Here is a 20616-nt window from a genome sequence, read left to right as displayed (position 1 = left end):
CAGGACTTGGAGGCCCTGTCCAGGGCACTGGTGAGAGCAGGGACAGTGCTGGGAGTCTCTGTGGATTATAAAGGTGGAGCCAGTGTCAACATATATGGGTGCAAGGGAGCAAGAAGGTTCAGGATGACTCCAAGGCTAAAACCTGACCAACTAGGCACTGTAGCCATCAGCTGAAATGGGAAGACTGGGGGAAGGTAATAGTGATTCTCCAATTCCATGCACCAGGGGACTCACTGCATCTGTAATTCTCCAGCTCTTGGGTAGAGGGAACACAAAGGGATTCCTGGAAACTCAGTGCCAGGAATGCCCAAGGACCCATGTGCCACTTGGAAGATGCACTCTCTGCTGTTAGACTGCCTGGAGCCTGGGCCGAGTCTGTGCTGGGCAGAGCTGCTAGATAGTGCCTTCTGGTCTGCATGTCTGGCCCATGCTTCCTGGTCTGCATTACTCTAGTTCCCAGACCTGGGTTTATGTTTTCCCTTTAAGTCAAATCAGATTCTTCAGTGACCAGGTCAAAAAAGACCTCGCTGAGCTGACTGAGTGGGAAATAGGCTAGGAAGATGTTGGGACTCTCCCTACCAACTGAGAAAGGCCTTTAAGTGGTGGAAGGCTGTGCATTTGCTGACTGGTGTGCGGGTGTGCAGGGTTGGGTGGCCTGGCTGCAGAACATGCAGCTGATTCCTGGCAGGAGGCGAGGGTAGAGTGACCCCTGAGATGGGAGGCAGGCTGACTCTAGGAATTCTGCCCTCTAGGGCTTGACCATTGTTCAACTGTCCAGGGTCCAGGGCCAGCCAGGGCCTGGGGATGGAAGTTTTAATGCTGCCAGCATCAGTGTCTCTCCCTATAGGTCGGGTTGTCCTCTGGCAGGCCTAGCTTGGCTATTCATTATCATTTGGTCACCGTTCATTGTGAGGTGGACCATGGTGGTTAGTTACTGGGAGCATAGTGCTGGATTGGCCTGGGTTGCCGGGCCCAATCCTTGCCTTCCCAGTTCTTTCGAGGTCAGGCATCGGGATGGGGGCAGCAGCTGGTCCCTGGGAACCCTGCTCCACACCTGTACCAGTTAACAATTGTGGGCTTTTGTAAGTTGCCAGAGGGTTTTGCACGTCCCTACAAATGTTTCCCCTGGGTGGACCTGGAGAGTGGTTGTGTTCAAGGAGGGAGTGGGGGTGCTGCATGTGCCCAGTCAGGAAGATCATCTGCCAGCCATTGCAACGTGCAGAAAGCCAAGAGTCTGAGCTTGGCTTTTGTGGACTGACCCATGGGTTGGCCCCACTGATGGTCGCTGAACAGAGGGAGAGTCAGCAATCTCACAGGTTCCTTGGCTCCCAGGCAGCAGACCCTGTGTTCTTGGTGAAGGAAGAGTATATCTGAGAAGCTCACTGTGTTTTTAGCTTTGGGAACATGCTGCAGGTGGCAGCCTGCAGCCTCGTGGCAATTAATGGGCAGGTTGTTAAAGGCGCTGTGGCAGTGTGGTGGTGATGGGAGCCTGTGTTTCGGGGCTGGCAGGTGGCTCTTGGCACAGTTGGACAGTGCCAGGCCTTTTCTCACTGAGGATGCAAGGTCAGGATCTGCTGGGAGCTGAGGGGAGTTGGGACTCCTTTTCTCTGTATACATATTCTGAACAACTCCTTCAGCATGTCCTAGGAGAGGAGATGCTCAGATTGTCCTGGGACTGTCTTCACCTGAGAGTATGCAAAGTTGCCCCTCAGGGTTGCCTCCATGTTTTCATTTCAGGGAACTCCTGGATGGGCATTGCCCCTCCCAGGTCATCTAGCACCATATTGATGGAGTAACTCTCCTCTGTAGTCAGAAACTTCAGGTGGCCTCGTTTGCCTGTGACATAAGAACCAGGTTGATCTGTGCTCTGTATGGCTTCAGCCACATGTTCTGTGGCTGCTTCCTTTCTGTCATAGCTTGATGTCTTTGACACCCACCAGGTGCTCCCTCCCCATCTTTTAGAGTGCTTTCCCCAGTCCTTGCAACTCTTTACATTTATCCTCCTCTTCCTTTGAGGCAGTATCTGAGGTTTAGTGGCCTGCAAGTGTACCTAGTCTAAAGTGTCACCCTGATGGGATTAGGCAGGCCTGTAGAGGGAGCCAGAGCCCTGGAGGGAGCAGGAGATCCTCAGGAATGATTGTCTTGCAGAAACAAGACAGGACTAAAAGTGTGATTACCACTGCCGTCCAGAGATGTCTGCCTCCAGTGGGTTTTGAAGAATGAATAGGAGTTTGGGGAAGATTCCAAGGAACAAAAAAAGGAATGGCTTAGACACAAGCATGGGAGAAGTGGGGCACAGATGGCTTGGTGCCTCGGGGTGTGTTGAGGCAAAGCTGTGACTGTGGGTGGGGCTTAGACTCAGGACCTCGGTCACCTACATGCTGTGGTTCAGAGCGAATGAGGTTGTCATGCAGTGGTGTGCCTCCACATACTCCGTTACAGAACCTGGCTGCATGTGTGCTTCTCATACACATACTATGGTGGGGGCAGGTGTGGTTTGGCCTGTGGAGGATGGGGGAAGTAAATGTCTGGACTCAGGAGGCCTCCAGCTGGGTGTCCTGCCCCAAGGGCAAGAAATGCAGACCAGAGAATGTAGCAGGAAAGAACGCACTAGTCCTTGACATTTAAAACTCAAAAAACTCGTAAATCATAAAAATCAGTTCCCTCATTTGATGTGGTAGGAAGACGAGGGGGAGAAAAATTGGGAGCAGGTCTTGAGGTGGGGCCTGAATCACAATATCTCAGACTCATCATCCTTTGAGGTAAGGAAACTGAGGCACAGGTAGGTTACTTAGACTTCCCGGCTGTAGGTGGCAGAACTGGGGTGTGAACCTAGATGACTGTCTCTGCAACTCGGTTCTGTGAGGAGACCTAGGGGGCTGGCTGACTTGAGGTTGGCGCTGGTCTGTGAGGAGTCCCTGACTGAGTCTGACAGCCGCCTGCAGCTCCGGGAGGAAGCACTGCCTCTTGCTGGTCTGGTGGCTCGCTCTAGGCACCAACACGTGCACCATTGCCATTTCCTCCACAAAGGGTTCAGTGCATTTGGGAGGAACCTCCCACCCCATGTGTTGCAAACGCTATTTTAAAATAAATAGCTCAAATCACGCCAAGCTCTGTATCTCCTGTAGCATTTTACTACTCTGGAAAAACAAGTCGGAAACAGAGCCTTGATAAATGCGTTTCATTTCCTGTGAGAGCGAATGAAACCTGAAATATTAATGGCTTGGGTTTCCCATATCTTTCTCCAAAAGGGTTTGAGAAATACATTCCCCACACACTTAGAATGAAGTCCAGCTGCTCACAGCCTCAAACCATTCATTATCCACATTCACTGAACTTTGTGTATAAATATGAGGACTCCCTTGAAAACTTGAAGAGAATCATGATCAACTACCTACCCTAGGGAATCTTGGAGTTCTAATCCTGTTTTGAGCTGCTTTTGAGGTTATGGGCCATTGATTCTGTTATTTTAGTACATGGCCCCTCTGTTTATGAATGAAAGGTTTGCTTTCTCAGCTGGCTGATGCCCTGTTTGTGATCTTTTTCACTATAGGTTCCTGAATATTTAAGTATTGCTGAATCTCGTGTGGGAGAGCCACCGCAGAAGCCTGGTCTATTCTGTGGACCCAACGAAAGTTGTCTTGTGCCTGGAGATTCTCAGTGAGTAGGAGGCATCTCAGTCCCTGTCGCGCTTCGCCTGACATGCCATTTGCGTAGGAGTCTCGGCTAATGTGCCAAGTGGGAGCTGTGAGAATAGTTAATACCTGCCGGCGCCCTCACCTTTCTCTGATGAAAGCTTAAATGAACTATGCACATTTTCTCATCATTCTCTGTTTTCACAAATTTACAGTTATAGTCACTCCTTGGTATGCTGGGGGCTTGGTTCAGAACCCCATGCAGTTACCAAAATCTGAGAATGCTCAAATCCCTTTTATAAAATGGCATAGAATTTGCATAGAACCTGCACATCTCCTCCCCTATACTTTAAGTCATCTCCAGATGACTCATATGCCTAATACAATGTAAATGCTATGTAAATAGCTGTTATGCTGTATTGTTTAGGGAATAATGACAAACGCAGAGTATGTACATGTTCAGTACAGATGCAGCCATCATAGGCCTAACTACAAAGTACATAAAAGAGTCACAACATGAACAGCGCTTCAACAATGAGCGATGTGGAGAGACTGAGATCTGGGAGATGGCGGAGGTGGCAGGGTGGCCTCCACATCGCTTCATTCATTTGAATTCAGCGTGATGCTTGGTGTGTGACAAATTCAAGTTTTACTGTTTGGAACTTTCTAGAATGAAAAAAAAATGTTTTTGAGCTATGGCTGATTGAATCCATGGACGTGGAATCTGCAGAAACTGAGGGCTGATTGTGTTTTGAGAAGAAGGACAGGAAGGAGAACAGGCACTCCTCAAGGACAAATGGCCAGACAGTGGACCTCGCATTTCCTACAACCCTGTCCATGTGCCTCAGAAATCCTGTCCATGGGAGCCACCAGTTCCCTTCTGTCTGCTGCACTGCCTCTGGTAGTCCTGCTGCATTCCTGGGTCTGGGTACTCTCACTTCCTGTCTTGGTACTGATGGGACTCAGCACACCCAGGTGATCAGTTCTCTCTGGGAGCCCAGGAGGCTGAAGCCAGCAGGAGGTAGACAGGGTCTCCCTGCCCCACATGGCAGTTGCAGTTCCTAAATTGGTGCCTTCTCTTGGCCATTTAGCATTGACCCAGGTGGCCAAGGGACCCTTGGCGTAGACAGAGTCTTCCCTAGAGACAGCAGGTAACACAGCTAGAAATATTGGGGGTCTCTGCAGAAAATCTCAAAAGTGGAATGTGCAGGGCATTTTGAGCTATTTCTGAGGCACCTGGACTAAAGTCAGGTGCAAAAGTTTGTCACCTCTGGGGTGTCACTTGCTGGAAAATGAGAGTAACCAGGCCTGTGTGTTTCCTAGGGCAGCCATAACAAAGTACCATTGAATTGGTAGTTTATATAACAGAAATGTATTTTCTCTTAGTTCTGGAGACTGGAAGACTGAGAGCAAGGTCAGCAGTGTAGTTTCTTCTGATTGCTGTGTAGGAAAGATATATCCTATGCCTGTCTTTAGCTTTTTGTAGTTTACCAGCATCTTTAGTAGCATAATTCTAATATTCACATGGCCTTCTCCCTGTATCCCTATCTTTATATCTAAATTTACCCTTTCGTTTATAAGGGCACCAATGATATTGAATTAGGGCCCACTCCAATGATCTCAGTTTAACTCAGTCATCTGCAGAGACCTTATTTCCATACAGGGCCACAAGTACAGACCCTGGGGGCTAGAACTTCAGCATTATTTTGGGAGGAGGCAAAATTTAACCCATAACATTCTTCCTTCCAGCCCAGGGCCCATTCTTGAACTGTCTGTGGGATGTGGTCTTTGGAGCAGCCTGGCCCTTCCTGCTGAGAGGAGAGTATCATCAACAGACTAGTAATAGGCCTGCACTGGTTCTTTCCCAGCAGGAAAATCTAAGTGCTGTACATAGCAGGTACCATGCTCTGTCCCTTGGTGGATGGTCTGATCCAAGTTCCAGCCACTTGTCACAACACAGGCCCCTGCTTGGCTCCCATACCACCCTCTGCTAACAACTTTGCTGTACCAGCTTCCCCACAGTTCCTGTCCCTCACCCAGACCCTGTTCTTGCTGTGATGGCTCAATGCCAAGTCCACTCCCTGTCCTCCTTCAGGAAACATCCTGACTGCCCCGTCTGGTCTGCTCCTGCCTTTGCACTGCAGCTTCTTCCAATACAGGTGTGTACCTCATAACAACTCCCCAGTCAACAATGGACTAGATATATGACAGTGGTTCCATAAGATTATAATGGAGCTGAAAAATTCCTTTTGCTTAGTGACATCATAGCTCTCATGACATCAGAATGCAATGCAGTAGTCACATGCTTGTGATGATGCTGGAGTGAACAAACCTGTACTGCCAGTTATATAGAAGTAAGCATATACGATTATGCACAGCACAGAAAAACTTGATAATGATTAGTGCTGTAGTTTGGATCTGAACTGTCCTTCAAAGGCCCATGTGTTAGAGGAGTTTTCCCCTGAGTGGTGCTTAGGAGGTTGTAGAACTTTGAGAGGCAAGGCCTAGTGGGACGTCTTTGGGGGTGTGCCCTGGGAAAGGATCATGGCATTCCAGTTGCTTCCTCTTTCTCTCTCTCCTGTGCATTCTGTCAATGAGATGAGCATTTGTTCCACCATGTGCTCTCAGCTGTGATGTGCTGCCTTGTCACAGGTCTACAAGCAGTGGGGCCAATCAACTATGGACTGAAACCTCCAAACTGTGCAGCAAAATCAACTTTTCCTCTTTATAAGTTGATTATCTCAGGTTTTTCCTACAGTAATGGAAAGCTAACTAACAAAATAAGTGACCATGTTACTACTTTACGTTTTTCCGTATTATCCTTTTTTTCAGGAATTTACTTTTATTTTTTAATGTTGGGTGTCAAAATATCTGGCATCTCTTAATACAAGGTCTCAGGTAGCAGGGCTTAAGGGGAAAAATCACAGAGATCAGAAAATTGGACATTTATTTTTTATTTTCATTTTTTATGCCCTTCAACAGCTGAATGAATAAAGAAAATGTGATATATGTATACACACACATAAATATATATATGCATATATACACACACACATATATATATGATGGAATATTACTCAGCTTTAAAGAAGAATGAAATTATGGCATTTGTTAGTAAATGGATGGAGTTAGAGACTATCATGCTAAGTGAAATAAGCTAAACCCAAAGAAACAAAGGAAGAATGTTTTCTCTGATATGTGGATGCTAATTCACAATAAGGAGGGCCGGGATAGGGAAGAATAGAGTTATTTTATATTAGGTAAAGGGAAGTGAAGGGAGGGGAATGGGTATAGGGGAAGGAATGATAGTAGAGTGAAACAGACATTATTACCTCATGTACATGTGTGACTACATGACTGATGTGATCCTGCAAAATGTATAATCAGAAAAATGAGAGATTATACTCCATTTATGTATGATCTATCAAAATGTATAAATGCATTCTATTGTCATATGCAAATTAGAACAAATTAAAAAAATAATTAAAAACTAAAAAAAATAATGTGAAGAGAGAGCCTACAGATCAGGAGAAAATCTTTACCACATGCACCTCAGATAAAGTATTAATCTCTAGGATATATAAAGAACTAAAAAAACTTAACACCAAAAAAAAATAACCCAATTAATAAATGGGCTAAGGATCTGAGCAGACACTTCACAGAAGATATATAGTCGATGAACAAATATATGAAAAGATGTTCAATTTCTCTAGCAATTAGAGAAATGCAAATCAAAACTAAGATTTCATCTTACTCCAATCAGAATGGCAATTATCAAGAATACAAGCAACAATAAATGTTGGCAAGGATGTGGGGAAAACGGTACACTCATACTTTTCCAGTGGGAATGAAAATTGGTACAACCATTATGGAAAGCAGTATGGAGATTCCTCAGAAAACCTGGAATAGAAATACCATTTGACCCAGTTATCCCACTCCTCAGTTTATACCCAAAGGACTTAAAATCAACATACTACACATCAATGTTTATAGCAGCTCAATTCACCATAGCTAATATATATTATGCTTTTTATCGTTATTTTAGAATGTATTCCTTCTGCTTATTAAAAAAAAATAGATTACAGTAAACCAGTACACTGATGCTGGCAGCATCTTGTGTATCTCATGTTTATACTATGTCTTGATTATATCATCTTTCTTATGTTTGACTGAATTTTGTGTTGTTTTGCTCATCATGGCCCTAGGCAATAGGCTGGACCTTTTTACATGCACACCATATAACCGAGGAGTATAGCAGGCTATAGCATCAAGGTTTGTGTGAGTACACTCAGCGATGTTTACATGGCAATTACATAAATGAAGTTCTCAGAATGTATCTTTAGTGTTAAGCATCTCCCACATTTGTTGAGACTTTAAAAGTAGCAATGTCACCATTTCTTGCACCTGAACCATGCATGGTGCTGAGGGAGTCACTTATCACTACCAAAGACCAGTGTGAAAACTGATGTTGTTGCCCACATGCATGTGTGGTGGAATCAGAATTCAAACCCTCATCCTGTTGTTCCAAAGCCTCAACCATGCCTCTATCCCTGTACCAGGCCCTGACCTGGGTTCTGGAAAAACCAAGACAGCTAGGAGCATGTGTAGACTTGCTTATACAGCCTTCTAGGCCAGGTCACTGCTTGCTGTGACATGATGTGTACCAACCACATGTCATGGTCAATGTCTCCATGTACTTTTTCAAAAATTAGTTTGATTTATCAAAACTCATACTAGTTTCTTCTGGGAATTATTTCCACATTTGTAAAAAAATATGCAGCACTGATTGTGTGTGTGTGTGTGTGTGTGTGTGTGTGTTTAGAGATTGAACCCAGGGCCTTGCACATGCTAATCAAGAACTCTACCACTGAGCTACACCCCCAGCCCTGCACTGATATTTCTTCACTACTTATCGTGGTAAAGTTGATTCTAATACACAGATCTTCCATCTAACCAATATAATTTTATCATCATCTTTGGGTTAAATTCTTACATAGCATCTCTTAGGATAGCCTACATCTTGCCATAATAACAAACATCCCCCAAATCTGAGATATAGGCATATCTGTTTTATTGTGCTTTATTGTATTGTGTTTTACAGATGCTGTTTTTTAAAACAAATTTAGAATTTGTGGTAACCCAGCATTGAACAATCTGTGGTGCTGTTTTCCAACAGCTCAGATGATTGTTAACATTGTTTACCAATATTTTCTAATTAGGGTGTGTATGTTGTACATTTTAGACATAGCATTGTTGTACACTTAATAGACATAGAATAGTGCGAACATAACTTTTACATCTGTCCTGGAAAAACAAGAAATTCCTGCAACTCACTTTAATTTAATATTCATTTTATGGCAGTGATTTGGAACTGAATTGGTAGTATCTCTGAGGTATGCCCATAGTTCACTTTCTTCAATCTCCTGTCCTGGAGATAGGGAGTGAACTGTGGGCTAGTCATCTGGTACTGGGTCTGAGGAGGAGCAGTGGGGCTCTGGTCCCTTAGCACTCAGCAAGCAGATTCTCTGCTGTGTCCCCATGTTTGGTGTCCTCTGTGCTGCCGTCACCTTGTCTGTGTGCCCTTTTCCCAGAATACATCCCTCCCCTCCTCCAAGTGGTCAGGGTCTGACTGTTCCTTATTCACAGGGTCCTGTAGCCCCTGTTTTGGCTTCACCCCATTTCTGTGCTTTGGTCTTCTGGAGTTGGGAGGTGGAGGGTGAACCAGGGCAGGAAGGGGCTTCTTCTCTTCACCCTGCCTTGGGAGCTCTTTATCCCTCCTTTCAGCACATTGGTGTGGCTTGCAGACACAGATTTTATTTGTTTCTTGTTCTCTTGTTGTTTTTGAGTGACTTTAAGAGAAGATGCAGAAAGATTGTGACCCTCCTTCCTAAGAGGAAGTCAGCCTGGTCACCATCAGCCTACCCCAGTCCTTCTGTGCTGAGACAGCTCCCAGTATTGGCAGATCCAATAGAAAACTTCTGTCCTAGTCTTCCTGAATGCCCTGTGGTCCTGGACACTGTGCTTTCCCCTCTCCTGGCCTTGTTCTCAGTCTTAGAAGATGTGTCCAGTTTCTCACTATTAAATACGATGTGATAGGTTTTAAAAAATTGAGGTAAATTTCTTATAACATAGAATCAACTAATTCAATTTATTTTTAAAATTGGTATGTAAAAATTGTACATGTTTATGTGGTATCATGTGATGTTTTGGTACATGTATACATTGTGTAATGTTCAACTCAGGGTGAAAATTTCTATCTCCTTAAACATTTATTATTTCATTATGGTGAAAACACTCAAAATCCTCTCTTGTAGCATTTTTGAATGTACAGTCCCTTAATCATTATCTATAGTCTGTGGAGTGGTACACCAAAACTTCTTACTTCTATCTAACAGTAACAGAGTACTTGTTGATTGACTTCTTTCCCCTTTGTTCCTCCCTCCCAGCCTTGGGAAAACACTGTTCTACTTTAGATGTCAATGAGATCAACTTTTGCATATTCCACATGTGAGTGAGTTAACAAGGTACTTGTCCTTCTGTGCCTGGCTTATCTCACTTAACATAGGGATCTCCAGGTCTACCCATGTTGCTGCAAAGGATAGGATTTCATTTAAAAAAAAAATGCTTGAATGGCATTGTATAGTGTTTATGTACCACAATTCTTTATCCAAATCATTACTTGAACAGTTAAACATCACCTGTCTTTCCAGTCCTGTCTGATCACCATCTCTAATTCCAGGACTTTTCATCATCTCAGAAGCAATCATTCCTTATGCCCCCTTGTCCTACTCTCTGTGTCTATGAATTTACCTATCCTAGATGTTTCCTATAAGTTAGAAATCATAAAATATGACTTTTATGTGACATTTCTGACTTAGGATGCTACTCCCTGAAGCTCCATGGGTATAGTTGTGAGGTGTAGGGCAAATCACTGCTCTCTAATCCTCTCATTAAATCTCAGTCTTTCACTGGGTCTGTGTCCTTGGTCCATGATCACCTTCTTGTATAGGTGCTCCTGGACTTTCCATGGGATCATGCTTGATAACCTCATCATAAATTGACAATATCCTAAGTTGAAAATGCATTAAATAGTCCTAACCCACACATCATAGCATTGCCTAGCCCATGTTAAACTTGCTCTGAACACTTACATTAGCCTACAGTGAATAAAACTATTGAACACAAAGCCTATTCCGTAATAAAGTGTTGAGTATCTCAAGTAATTTTGTGCATAATATACTGAAGGTGAAAACCAGAGTGGTTGTATGCATATGATTTTGCACCATTATTGTCAAAAAATCCTAAGTCAAACCAGCATGGGGACAATCTGTATAGTTATTTCAATCTTGAGTGAGATGAGATGAGACAGGAAGGCTGAAGAGGGCTGGGGTCAGAGGAGGGCCCTTCCCCCATGGTTTTGAGACAGGTTTTGGCAAAGTCCCTCTTCCAGAAGGGTCTGAGTGTATTTCACAAGCATTATTTCCCTCCTTCCTTGGCCAGAACCACCAGCAGATATTTCTTGGCTCTTTACAGTTGGAATCTAATGGAAATCCTGGAGAATAAAGCCCATGAAAGTCTGGTAGCCCTATAGACTGTGGCCCCCAGCAGATTCTCACTGTCACATGAATCTACACGTGGCCTCCAGCAGTTTGTCAAAATCACCCAAACTGTTGCTCCAGGTCAGCAGTTTAGGGACTGGCTCCCTGGATTCCTCCATCTCTTCAGATCTTAGGGATGTGGCTGGGGTGGGGGAAGGGAACTTTGCAAACTGAGTTCACCCGTAGGTCTGAGAAGATTCATCAGTTTTTGGTCTGTTTGCTTTCTCTTGTCTTAAGGACGCAGGTGACGGGCTGTGGCTTCCAGGCTCATCTGGTGTAGAAGCTGAAACCCCAGCTCTTGCCCTGCTCTGATGGTCCTCTTGACTCGCATGCCACGTGGAGTCCTGCTCTTCACGGATGGTTTACTCATTTTCTGTCTTCTTCATTAGAGTGCAGGAACCAGGGGCTGGAGCATTATCTGTGTATGCCCTCTCACTCTTGCAGCCAGAAGATGGCTTGGCATGATCTGGATGTATAGACCCAAAGTGAGAAATAACAAGGCTAAACCACCTTGTTGCCATGGCTGCTAAAGTGGTTTTGATACCAATAAGTGAGACTGTGCTATGGTTTGGATTTGGTTTGTCCCCTAAGGTTCATATGTTGGAAGCATGGTCCCAGTGTGATGATGTTGAGAGGAGATTGAACCTTAAAGAAGTGGGGCCTAGCAGGAGGCGATTAGGTCATCAGGGATGTGCCCTTGGAAGGGATTAATGTAGTTCTCACAGGACCCTTCTGCATGCAGCTGTATCTATTACCATTTTCCCACCATGTTGGGATGTAGCCAAGGGGGCCCTTACCAGAGACTGAAAGGATGCCTAATCCTGAACTTTTGTCCTCTAAAAATGTGAGCCAAATAAACCTCTTTTCTTAATAAAGTATCCAGCACCAGGTATTTTGATACAGGAATGGAAAACGGACTAAGACAGATGGCAGATGGTCTATTCCCAGAGGTCCTGAGAGAACAGAGGACCCAGCCCACTGTAGCCATGCCAAATGTAGGGTTGTGATGCTGTGCACCTCTCACTGGGTGTGGTGGCCTGTCTTTAGAAGGGCACCTGGTGATGGTATTGGAGCCAGTGCCTCCCTGAGGCATCAGGATAACCCAGTTGTCTTAAAAGGTGGTCTTTTCTATGGTCACTTCTAAATTGCTAGCTGTTTTACCCTCTTGCTATGGATAACATTCTATCTACCCCATCCTATGTTCCTAACACTCTGCTTTAGGGATTGCAGCAGTAGTGGGACTTCTGCACATCCAGAAAAACAAATTCTCCCCCATTTCTCACATCTTGTTGATGATCCCACCACCAGCTTTAATTCTCATGAACAGATTTTTAAACTACCACCATCTGTTCTTCTCTTAATTAGAAGTGTAAAAAATATTATTATCCTAATTCCATCAAGGGGAGAGGAAATATATATTCCAAAGACCACAGTTCTTACATGTGGATCTGCCACCTACTGCTAAAGATGAAGTGGCTTCTGCCCAACGTTGAAGCTTCCCAGCAGTCATTTTACCTAAATGGCAAAATCGGCCCACTTATATCTGTATAAAAAGTTAGCTGAAAAGTGGAAGTAGCTGATTTGTCAAGGGAGATCAAGGGCTGTGTCCCCTTGCCTCTGTCTGATACTCTAGCACCCCAGCTCCATAGCCTCACTAGTACAGGCAAGGACTGGCAGGGACTGGGTGGGTACCTCCTTTGCCCATGGCAGACCTTGCATCCCACTCAGCAGTTGGCATGGACATGGTTCTGAACTGGGTTTGGGCCAAACACCCAACAGAATGCACATGGGCGTGGCACACGTGGAATGTTGAGGCTAGTGGACACCAGGTTGAGAGCCATTGTTGGAGAAGAGTGTTATGTCCAATACCCAGTGTGTGGCTAATGCTGGTGTCTCTCTGGACCATCAGAGCCCAATGACACTGTGCTTTGTATGTTGTATCACCTGGATTTTGGTAAGAAGGGAACAGAGAGGGGCTTTTGTCTTCAGTCCCACTGTCTCTCTGAGTCTGTCCTGGAAGTTGGTTCTTTCCCTGCCAAACAAGTATTCAGGCAACCAGCAGCTTTCTGTTCTAAGGCAACAGGAAGTTCTCTGGTTACTTTGAGCCCTAGGAACAGTCTCCTTCAGCAATGACAGTGAGTCATCATAGAACTTCTGGAGCTTCTTCTTGCCTGGTGGAGCCTGGCGTGTCCTGGAAGGCAGCAGGGGATGGAGGGCAGTAGGTGTGTCCCCTTCCCTCTTCTGTTGCCTCCTGCTTGCTGGCCTGGGCCCACACTTGCTCATTTACCCTTGCTGAGCAGGGTGAGCCCCAAGCAGGCAGTGTCTGGGGAAAGGGCAGTCTTGCTACCAGTGGCCTGATTGACACTTTCAGGCTCTAGCAAGTGTTTAATTCTAACTTGTTCTTTTGAGAGGCACTTGCGTGACTTCCTCAGGCATGCTGCTGCTGAGAACTTACTGGCCTGGTGACTACTCTGTCCATTCTCAGACCCCATGGATAGTCCTCCTGGGCTAACCCTTCAAGGAGTTCCCAGGAGGAGCACATCCAAGAGGCAGCAGGAAGCTTCTCCCTGGACAGTTATTCTTTTGTCCTAGTGGAGATGGCTCTGGTCATGGCCTCTGTCTCTGGATTCTCAAGAAATACAGATAATGACTTCCCAGCTACTGGGGACTCAGGGGAGCCATCCCTTGATGCCCTGGTTGGAGGGCAAGGCATAGCCACCTTCCCCTTCTTTAGGGGAAGCATAGCCCTCCAGAGTAAGCTGCTTGCTTCCTTCCTGGTCTCCTGTGGACCAGAACACTGGGAAAATGGTCTAGGTGGAAGGAGGGACATCTTCTGGTGGAGGATGTGGGGTTGCTTGTCACCTCTGCCAGCCCTTTGCACAGCAGATCAGGTTACATTGAGCATCCTGCCCCACCCCTTGTGGTCTCTTAGGAGAGCCTGCTGTGAGTTCAGTGGTTCCTGGACCCTTGAGGAGACTCAGGAACCAGGGATTACAGGAGTTCTGCTGTTAGTTAAAAGGAGTCTTGTGCCCTGGCCTGCCACCTGCTGCTACCCAGCAAAGCAGGGCTGCGAGGGCAACCTTGTGTCCTTGTCCCCTGTCCACAGGACCTTGTGCTGGCACCACTGCAGGGATCATGTCACCGGACACATGTTTGACAGGGTCGTGCTACTCCTTCAGTGTGTGGCTAGAGAATGGTTCTCATTTTGCCAAGGCGGCACACGATGACCATTTTTGGAGTTTGTTGCCAGGCTTCTTCACTGTCCAGGAGTCGCTTCTCCCTCAGATGTTCCAGGGTGGTTGTTTTCAGGGGTTCAGCAGCATCTAAGGATTAATTGGAATGTTGGTGCCTTCATTTGGCTTAGAGATGGGAAAGTTTTGTATTTATTCAAATTAACAGTAATTTAAAATTACAATTTCAGTCTTAATTGTATGTATTTGGTGATCCCATTTAAATCTTTGGAAATAATTGCAGAGTAATATTTTGGGAAGTTGTATTAAAATGCACAGATGTTCAAGTAGAGAAAGGTCTCTGTGGGTGAGCCTCAGCTCCTACATGGAAGGCGTCTGGGGCGGTTTCTGTAGGAGGGTCTGGAGTCTCAGCCTGGCTGCAGGCTTTTTATTCAGGAAGGCAGTGTCTGAGTTCAGCCCTCCTGTCCCAGTCCAGGAGTCCCTCCTTATCTTTGGGAAACATTTCAAGATGTTCTGTGGGTATCTAAAACCACAGATAGTACCAAGCCCTATAAATACTATTTTTTCCCCTATATATACCTATGATAAACTGGAACTTATAAATTAGGCACAGTAAGAGATTAACAGCAACAACTGATGATAAAATGAAACAATTATGACAATGCACTGTAATACAGGTTTTTAAAGATTTATGAATTGCTTATTTCTGGAATTTTCCACTTAAACCTCTAATAATTTGGGACCACTATACAATGTTGCCAAGTTCTGGGGAACAAAGCTACTGAGCCACAGCTACAACCAGTGTCAGAGTCAATGTCCTGCTTCTGGTGACTTGTTTGTGAGAGAGGAGCCACTGCCTCGGGTGACAGGCAGGATAGGACCTGAGGCTGTGTCCACCCATGGGCAGTGTGGGTCAGATTCCCTGGGGCTCTTTTCTAAGCCACAGAGAGCCCAGGGTGCATGGTGGGCTTCTGCAGGCCACAGCACGGGGTTGCTGACTCTGTGTCCCAGTCTGGGGGCTGACTTCCCGCCCAGGATTCCTGGACATGGGGCACAGGGAGGGACCACCTATGGTGGGCAGTTGAAAATCTAGGAGACAGCTCTTCCTGGAGGATTGCCTTGTGAGCAGAGCCCCTCTCCCCTGAGCATGTGCAGGACCTGCTCTATTGAGAGTCTGTGGACCACTGTCTCCTTAGAGACACAGATAATCTTTGTGTCAAACTCTTTATCCCACAGGGTGGTAAAAACAATGTCCATGTGGCTTAGCCTTTTGCAGAAAGCTGTGACAGGATGCCCAGGGCTTCTGGGGGTGGACAGCCCAAAGAGGGTTGGTCTGTCTCACCAGTGGAAGACCAACCAGTGGCCTCAGTAACTGGTGCTGCCCGTTGTAGTACTGGTGACTTTAAAGCTATGTCTTGTCCTGACTACAAAGTAATGAAAATGAAGAACTCTTTGCAACAGGCTGATGTTTGTGTCCCCACAGGGCAGCTGGATATACTGAGCCATAAACTTCTGGGTGATTCTGTCTGGGAGGACAAAGGGTGTCCAGGGCTTAGGGCAGCAGGAGTTAGCAGGTGGTGGTGGCTTACTGCTGTGTGGATGTGTTTCCAGAAGTTCTTTTGTTGGGAACTTAATACCCAAAGTTAATGGTATTATGAGGTAGGTTCTTTGGGAGGTAATTAGAATAGATGAGGTCATGAAGTTGGGACCCCATGATGATATTAGTGACTTTGTAAGAAGAGGAAGAGACATACTAGCTACATCCTTGCTCTCCCTTGCCATGTAATACCCTCTGCCATGTTATGATACAGCAAGAAGGCCCTCACTAGATGCTGAGCAGATGCCCACACTGTATGCTTGGACTTTTCAGCCTCCAGAACCATGAGCCAAATAAACTCTCATTTTTATAAATAGCCTGGTGTTGGATATTTTGATTTATGAGGAGAAAATGGATTAAGACAGGGCTGAAGTTCAAAGTTGCAGAGCAGATCTTCACAGGGATTGAGCTCTAGCTGGAGAATTGAAACAGGGAAGTGGAGGAATAAACCAGGTCTTTACCTTTACCTTCAAAGTCTACCTAGCACAGGATAGATTCAAGAACAGGTCTGCACCAGGAGAGTCAGCTCAGCATGGTTGAGGTTATAGAAAGAGAATCAGGGCAGGAGCCAGTGAGCACATTTCTAATATGGTCCCCTAGTTGTCCAAGAGAAGAGAATGGTTTATTTCTGTTTACCTTATTTTATACTGTTTTAGTTCACATTCTTTAACAATCAGTTTATTCATGCAGAGCATGTCTCTATTAATGAGAATATAGGATTAGGCAGAAACCCCTGTTTATTCCTGCACCAGGATGGGGGAAGGAAGAGTGAGCATTCCCATGCATTTTCAAATTTTGTTCGGTTGCATTTTCATTTGATTTCATGTAGAGGAATGAAGTTTTCTAGCCCACTGGAAAAGAACTTTTTTCTCCTAAGAGATTTTTCAGTCTAGTTGAAAATTGATGGAGTTTGGTTTTGCAGTGATCCTACGAGAAGAGACTGAAGTTCTAGTATCCCCACTGAGAATTGTGGTGGGTCTGTTGGAGGTGCTAGAGGCGGCCCTGGATATATTAGTGTGGAAGACACAGTCATTTTGCATTTGCTTGTCTGGCTTTGCTAATTGGCTCTCTTTCTGCCAGTTCTCTTACACATTTTAGTTCTTGAACACAACATCCCAAGTAGAAGTCATGGGCACCCACTCCTGAGCCTGCTGTCTTTCTGTGATTGCCAAATTAGCTTTGTGCACGGAATTATGCTCCCCACCTCAGGATGTCAAGTGATTGGCAGGTGAAGCATCCTTGCACACCAGGAACAGAGTGCCCAGGCCCATGCCTGCAGCAACTCTTACAACCCTGGTGAGTGACTTTCCCACTCAGAAGGGGATTCTGATTGACTGGTTCTGTTTTGGAAACCAGTATATCCCCCAGAAAGCGTAATAGATCCAACTGCAAGATACTTATGTTCATGGTTGGGCACATGCTGGGTGCTTGATTGACAGTCTCTTGTTCCTCTCATAGCTTTTTTTCTCCCACAAAGGGGGATAAGAACCCATAGAGTTGGCTGGTAATGGCCAGAGTCCATATAGCCCCTGGGCTTCCTGCCTGGAAAGGCTATATCACTCATGGGCAAGAAAGTTAAGGGAAGCCCTTGAGGACCTGGATAGGACTTGAGTTGGAAGATCCCATGACAATGAGTGAGAGGTGGCAGGGGCCAGGAGGTAGGAGCTCTACGATAGCAGAGAGGTGCCCAGGAGACAAAGGCAGAGATGGACCCTGACCCATCCTCTAACTGACAGTGGCACCCTTTGGCATCCCGTGCCTCTCTCAGCCTCATTCGCCTTCTCCCTGCACTGTGCAATGGGCAGAATAGAAATGTGCATCTCACACATCTGCTTATGCAGAGAAAGCAGTTCATAGCTGCAAAGCATTATGCAGGTCTCCCAGGCTCTATTTCCAGGCGAGTAGACCTCCGCTGTCTTGTAAGGTGTGGGTCTGCTGTGTACCTGGCGCTGGTCTGGGGATCATCTGAGCCATCGTCCAAGGGGCTCTGGGGGCAGTGTACTACCATCAGATGAGGCTTAAGCCTCACAGCAGGAGTGTTGAGCTAGGATGCAAGGCACTTCCTATCTCCTTCCAGATCTGCCTGGGCTGGGGGCGCTTTGCTCAGATAGCTGGGGAAGAACTGTACTATCCAGGGGTGTGTCATGATAGTCATGTTTAGACTGAAGGCGTAGCTCAGTGGTAGAGCACTTGCATGGTGTGCACAAGGCCCTGTGTTCCAGCCCCAGCACTGAAAAGACAAAAAACCAAAACCAAACCAATCCAACCAACCAACAAAACAAACCACAAAACAAGACAAAAAGATAGTTATGTTTAGGTGCACATCCTCCTGGCAGTTCTGTCACAGCTGAGTTTGCACATCACAGAATGTGCTTGGTGTATGGTGCTGACCATGGCTGGCAGGTTCACCTGAAATGTGGCTGCTCAGGAAGGGCCGGGTCTAGGCTTCCTCATTTCCCAAAGATTGGAGGTCAGAGGAGAAAGAACTTCCTGATGGCTTCTCACTTTTTTTTTTTTGGCACCAAGAATTCAACCCAGGAGCGCTTTTCCACTGAGTCACATCCCAGCCCTTTTTTGTATTTTATTTAGAGGCAGGGTCTCACTGAGTTGCTAAGGGCCTCGCTAACTTGCTGAGGCTGGCTTTGAACTCTCAATCCTCCTACCACAGTCTCCTGAGCTGCTGGGATTACAGGCATGTGCCACCGTGCCTGGCTGGCTTCTCACTTTCTGCTCCTGCTGTTGAATGCTGGTCCCTGGGGACTGGCCACTTGTCCTCTCAAAGTCTCATGTCTCATCCCACTGTGGACAGAGGACATTGAACTTGGTCCCTTCATCATCAGTGCTGTGGCCTCTCTGCCACACAGTCCCTAGACAGCATTGAAGATATGGAGCTAGTTATTATTAAAACCAACCAGACCCTAGAGCAGAGATTCTCAAACTTTCTCAGATCATGGCAGCCTTAGAGTCTTGGCAACTACTTCATGGTGTCTTTAGGTCAAAAGTGATACCACATTGCTCTACTTTGTAAGCAGTTAGGTCCAAGCAGCATATTTGTGTCCTAATAAATATGGAAGCCACTTGCACAATAATACATGTAAATTGGAACACATTTGTTTCATCCTTAAATTAGAATCACTTACTAAGGGATGTGTGCCTGTTGGATAAAATTGGGGATCAGCCCCCTAATTTCCTGTTCAACATTGACTTTTGCCTGGGACTTACTTTTACAATATTTTTTAATTGTGGTAAAAGGCACATAAAACACAATTGACCATGTGATCATGGTAAGTATACAGTATAGTTCAGTGGTCTTATGTGTTTGCTTTGTTGTATAATCATCACTGCCAGCCATCTCCAGAAAATTTTAAACTCTGTGTCTGTTAAACACTAACTCCCCATTCCCCCAACCCGTCTGTGGCAGCCACCATTCTACTTTCTGTTTCTATTAATTTGATGACTTTAGGGACGTATGAGTGGAATCATACAGCATTTGCCTTTTTTGTGACTGTTTTGCTTCACTGAGCATAATGTTCTCAAGTTTGTCTATGTTGTAACGTGTTACAACATGAAAAATTCCTTTAAAAAGGAATTTCCTTCCTTTTTAAAGCCAAATAATATGCCATTATGAATTATACCATATTTTAAAAAAAATCTATTCTGTTATGGACAATTGACTCACTTCCATCTTTCTGCTGTTGTGAATAGTGCTGCCATGAACAATGAGCATCTCTTTGAACTCCTGCTTTCAATTCTTCTGGGCAAACACTCAGTGAAATTGTTGGATCACATGACAATTTTTTTTTTTTTTCAATACCAGGGATTGAACCCAGGGGCACTTTACCACTGAGCCACATCCATGACCCTTTTTAAATATTTTATTTAGAAACAGGATCTTGCTAAGTTGCTTAGGACTTTGCTAAGTTGCTGAGGCTGGCTTTGAACTCGAGATCCTCCTGCCTCAGCTTCCTGTGCCACTGGGATTACAGGTGTGAATCATGCCGGGTGACAATTCCGTTTTTAATGTCTTAAGAAATTGCCATATTTTTTTCCACAGTGACTACACCATTTTGAATCCACATCAATTTTTTTCATATCCTTACCAGCACCAGCACTTGTTATTTTCTTCCTCCTCCTCCTCCTTTTCTTCTTCTGGTTTGTTTTTCTTTTTCTTTCTCTTTTATTTCTAGTAGCCACCCTAATGGGGGTTGGAGCAAAGGGTTTGCTGTTAACTATGGCAGTCACCATCCTCACAGGATATCCTTGAGGGGAACGTAGTGTGATCTGAGGTTGAACCTGGGAGCTCCTCAAGGCAGTGGTGTACACAGTGTGGGAAGATGCCAAGCTTTGCTGTGCTCACCTTGGAAATACGGAAGATCCTGACATGCCCCTGTGGGTCAATTAGGGACCCTGAGGTACCTCTGTGCACAGTTTGGGAACCACAGTACTGGCCAGTGAGCTTCAAACAGGTGAGTGACTGGAGAGAGACAGTGACATAAAAGTGGAGGAGACATTAAATCCACAGTTATGTAATGAAGATGAGCTGAGGGAATGGACATAGTAGAAATGGCCTTGCACACATCTGTGTCCTTACAGCT

At 45.4% G+C, this 20616-nt stretch overlaps 1 protein-coding gene across 6 annotated transcripts in view; it reads left to right on the top strand.

Annotated features, from left to right (window-relative positions):
- Apba2 (amyloid beta precursor protein binding family A member 2) overlaps window positions 1-20616 on the top strand; it is a 265008-nt gene that overhangs the window by 40766 nt on the left and 203626 nt on the right. For all 6 annotated transcript variants that reach the window (XM_047542149.1, XM_047542150.1, XM_047542154.1 and 3 more), the window contains one exon: window positions 3554-3660. The gene's annotated coding sequence lies outside the window, so the exon portion shown is untranslated. The remainder of the gene's footprint in view (window positions 1-3553; window positions 3661-20616) is intronic.

Source organism: Sciurus carolinensis, chromosome 2 (assembly GCF_902686445.1).
Source record: "Sciurus carolinensis chromosome 2, mSciCar1.2, whole genome shotgun sequence".
NCBI classification, from domain to species: Eukaryota; Metazoa; Chordata; class Mammalia; order Rodentia; family Sciuridae; genus Sciurus; species Sciurus carolinensis.
This window is presented reverse-complemented; position numbering and strand designations above follow the sequence as displayed.